Source organism: Gymnoscopelus microlampas, assembly GCF_963454915.1.
Source record: "Gymnoscopelus microlampas genome assembly, contig: SCAFFOLD_41, whole genome shotgun sequence".
Lineage (NCBI taxonomy): Eukaryota > Metazoa > Chordata > Actinopteri > Myctophiformes > Myctophidae > Gymnoscopelus > Gymnoscopelus microlampas.
The window spans coordinates 337,256-342,280 of record NW_028155741.1 but is presented as its reverse complement, the minus strand read 5'-3'; positions in this window follow the sequence as shown (position 1 = coordinate 342,280).

Here is a 5,025-nt window from a genome sequence, read left to right as displayed (position 1 = left end):
AGCACTTTGGTAAAATTTGGCTGTAACTTGTTCCCAGTACTTTCTGAGTGGCTGGTGACTGTGTGTTGTACCTAAAAGTGGCCAAATAGAATCCCAATGCACTATACATGGGCCCAAATGCCTTCCTTATGACAAAACTGACACCCACTTTCTTAAAAATATAATGGGTCCAAATAGCCTTTTCAGGCTGAGAGAAGCACTTTGGTGACGTTTAACTGTAACTTGTTCCCAGTACATTCTGAGTGGCTGGTGACTGTGTGTTGTACCTAAAAGTGCCCAAATAGAATCCCAATGTACTATACATGGGCCCAAATGCCTTCCTTATGACAAAACTGACACCCATTTTCTTTAAAAAATCCTTGGTCAAAATAGCCTTTTCAGGCCGAGAGAAGCACTTTGGTGACGTTTAACTGTAACTTGTTCCCAGTACAGTCTAAGTGGCTGCTGGCTGTGTGACTTGGCTAAAAGTGGCCAAATAGAAGACCAATCCACAATACATGAGCCCAAAGGCCCTCCTTATGACTAAACTGACACCCACTTTCTAAAAATATCATGGGTCTAAATAGCCTTTTCAGGCTGAGAGAAGCAATTTGGTGACATTTGGCTGTAACTGGTTCCCAGTACATTCTGAGTGGCTGCTGGCTGTGTGACTTGGCTAAAAGTGCCCAAATATGAGCCCAATCCAAAATACATGGGCCCAAATGCCTTCCTTATGACTAAACTGACACTCATTTTCTTAAAAAAATCATTGGTTAAAATAGCCTTTTCAGGCTGAGAGAAGCACTTTGGTAACATTTGGCTGTAACTTGTTCCCAGTACATTCTGAGTGGCTGGTGACTGTGTGTTGTACCTAAAAGTGCCCAAATAGAATCCCAATGCACTATACATGGGCCCAAATGCCTTCCTTATGACAAAACTGACACCCACTTTCTTAAAAATATAATGGGTCCAAATAGCCTTTTCAGGCTGAGAGAAGCACTTTGGTAAAATTTGGCTGTAACTTGTTCCCAGTACTTTCTGAGTGGCTGGTGACTGTGTGTTGTACCTAAAAGTGGCCAAATAGAATCCCAATGCACTATACATGGGCCCAAATGCCTTCCTTATGACAAAACTGACACCCACTTTCTTAAAAATATAATGGGTCCAAATAGCCTTTTCAGGCTGAGAGAAGCACTTTGGTGACGTTTAACTGTAACTTGTTCCCAGTACATTCTGAGTGGCTGGTGACTGTGTGTTGTACCTAAAAGTGCCCAAATAGAATCCCAATGTACTATACATGGGCCCAAATGCCTTCCTTATGACAAAACTGACACCCATTTTCTTTAAAAAATCCTTGGTCAAAATAGCCTTTTCAGGCCGAGAGAAGCACTTTGGTGACGTTTAACTGTAACTTGTTCCCAGTACAGTCTAAGTGGCTGCTGGCTGTGTGACTTGGCTAAAAGTGGCCAAATAGAAGACCAATCCACAATACATGAGCCCAAAGGCCCTCCTTATGACTAAACTGACACCCACTTTCTAAAAATATCATGGGTCTAAATAGCCTTTTCAGGCTGAGAGAAGCAATTTGGTGACATTTGGCTGTAACTGGTTCCCAGTACATTCTGAGTGGCTGCTGGCTGTGTGACTTGGCTAAAAGTGCCCAAATATGAGCCCAATCCAAAATACATGAGCCCAGAGGCCTTCCTTATGACTAAACTGACACCCACTTTCTTAAAAATGTAATAGGTCTAAATAGCCTTTTCAGGCTGAGAGAAGCACTTTGGTAACATTTGGCTGTAACTTGTTCCCGGTACTTTCTGAGTGGCTGGTGACTGTGTGTTGTACCTAAAAGTGGCCAAATAGAATCCCAATGCACTATACATGGGCCCAAATGCCTTCCTTATGACAAAACTGACACTCATTTTCTTAAAAAAATCATTGGTTAAAATAGCCTTTTCAGGCTGAGAGAAGCACTTTGGTAACATTTGGCTGTAACTTGTTCCCAGTACTCTCTGAGTGGCTGGTGACTGTGTGTTGTACCTAAAAGTGCCCAAATAGAATCCCAATGCACTATACATGGGCCCAAATGCCTTCCTTATGACAAAACTGACACTCATTTTCTTTAAAAAATCATTGGTCAAAATAGCCTTTTCAGGCTGAGAGAAGCACTTTGGTGACGTTTAACTGTAACTTGTTCCCAGTACATTCTGAGTGGCTGGTGACTGTGTGTTGTACCTAAAAGTGCCCAAATAGAATCCCAATGCACTATACATGGGCCCAAATTCCTTCCTTATGACAAAACTGACACCCACTTTCTTAAAAATATAATGGGTCCAAATAGCCTTTTCAGGCTGAGAGAAGCACTTTGGTAACATTTGGCTGTAACTTGTTCCCGGTACTTTCTGAGTGGCTGGTGACTGTGTGTTGTACCTAAAAGTGGCCAAATAGAATCCCAATGCACTATACATGGGCCCAAATGCCTTCCTTATGACAAAACTGACACCCACTTTCTTAAAAATATAATGGGTCCAAATAGCCTTTTCAGGCTGAGAGAAGCACTTTGGTGACGTTTAACTGTAACTTGTTCCCAGTACATTCTGAGTGGCTGGTGACTGTGTGTTGTACCTAAAAGTTCCCAAATAGAATCCCAATGTACTATACATGGGCCCAAATGCCTTCCTTATGACAAAACTGACACCCATTTTCTTTAAAAAATCCTTGGTCAAAATACCCTTTTCAGGCCGAGAGAAGCACTTTGGTGACGTTCAACTGTAACTTGTTCCCAGTACAGTCTAAGTGGCTGCTGGCTGTGTGACTTGGCTAAAAGTGGCCAAATATAGGACCAATCCACAATACATGAGCCCAAAGGCCCTCCTTATGACTAAACTGACACCCACTTTCTTAAAAATATAATGGGTCTAAATAGCCTTTTCAGGCTGAGAGAAGCACTTTGGTAACATTTGGCTGTAACTTGTTCCCGGTACTTTCTGAGTGGCTGGTGACTGTGTGTTGTACCTAAAAGTGGCCAAATAGAATCCCAATGCACTATTCATGGGCCCAAATGCCTTCCTTATGACAAAACTGACACTCATTTTCTTAAAAAAATCATTGGTCAAAATAGCCTTTTCAGGCTGAGAGAAGCACTTTGGTGACGTTTAACTGTAACTTGTTCCCAGTACATTCTGAGTGGCTGGTGACTGTGTGTTGTACCTAAAAGTGCCCAAATAGAATCCCAATGCACTATACATGGGCCCAAATGCCTTCCTTATGACAAAACTGACACCCATTTTCTTCAAAAAATCCTTGGTCAAAGTAGCCTTTTCAGGCCGAGAGAAGCACTTTGGTGACGTTTAACTGTAACTTGTTCCCAGTACAGTCTAAGTGGCTGCTGGCTGTGTGACTTGGCTAAAAGTGGCCAAATAGAAGACCAATCCACAATACATGAGCCCAGACGCCTTCCTTATGACTAAACTGACACCCACTTTCTTAAAAATATCATGGGTCTAAATAGCCTTTTCAGGCTGAGAGAAGCACTTTGGTGACATTTGGCTCTAACTGGTTCCCAGTACATTCTGAGTGGCTGCTGGCTCTGTGACTTGGCTAAAAGTGGCCAAATAGAAGCCCAATCCACAATACATGAGCCCAGAGGCCTTCCTTATGACTAAACTGACACCCACTTTCTTAAAAATATCATGGGTCTAAATAGCCTTTTCAGGCTGAGAAAAGCACTTTGGTGACATTTGGCTGCAACTGGTTCCCAGTACATTCTGAGTGGCTGTTGGCTGTGTGACTTGGCTAAAAGTGCCCAAATAGAAGCCCAATCCACAATACATGAGCCCAGAGGCCTTCCTTATGACAAAACTGACACCCACTTTCTTAAGAATATAATGGGTCTAAATAGCCTTTTCAGGCTGAGAGAAGCACTTTGGTAACATTTGGCTATAACTTGTTCCCAGTACTTTCTGAGTGGCTGGTGACTGTGTGTTGTATCTAAAAGTGCCCAAATAGAATCCCAATGTACTATACATGGGCCCAAATGCCTTCCTTATGACAAAACTGACACCCATTTTCTTTAAAAAATCCTTGGTCAAAATACCCTTTTCAGGCCGAGAGAAGCACTTTGGTGACGTTTAACTGTAACTTGTTCCCAGTACAGTCTAAGTGGCTGCTGGCTGTGTGACTTGGCTAAAAGTGGCCAAATATAGGACCAATCCACAATACATGAGCCCAAAGGCCCTCCTTATGACTAAACTGACACCCACTTTCTTAAAAATATAATGGGTCTAAATAGCCTTTTCAGGCTGAGAGAAGCACTTTGGTAACATTTGGCTGTAACTTGTTCCCGGTACTTTCTGAGTGGCTGGTGACTGTGTGTTGTACCTAAAAGTGGCCAAATAGAATCCCAATGCACTATACATGGGCCCAAATGCCTTCCTTATGACAAAACTGACACTCATTTTCTTTAAAAAATCATTGGTCAAAATAGCCTTTTCAGGCTGAGAGAAGCACTTTGGTGACGTTTAACTGTAACTTGTTCCCAGTACATTCTGAGTGGCTGGTGACTGTGTGTTGTACCTAAAAGTGCCCAAATAGAATCCCAATGCACTATACATGGGCCCAAATGCCTTCCTTATGACAAAACTGACACCCATTTTCTTTAAAAAATCATTGGTCAAAATAGCCTTTTCAGGCCGAGAGAAGCACTTTGGTGACATTTGGCTGTAACTGGTTCCCAGTACATTCTGAGTGGCTGCTGGCTGTGTGACTTGGCTAATAGTGCCCAAATAGAAGCCCAATCTACAATACATGAGCCCAGACGCCTTCCTTATGACTAAACTGACACCCACTTTCTTAAAAATATCATGGGTCTAAATAGCCTTTTCAGGCTGAGAGAAGCACTTTGGTGACATTTGGCTCTAACTGGTTCCCAGTACATTCTGAGTGGCTGCTGGCTCTGTGACTTGGCTAAAAGTGGCCAAATAGAAGACCAATCCACAATACATGAGCCCAAAGGCCCTCCTTATGACTAAACTGACACCCACTTTC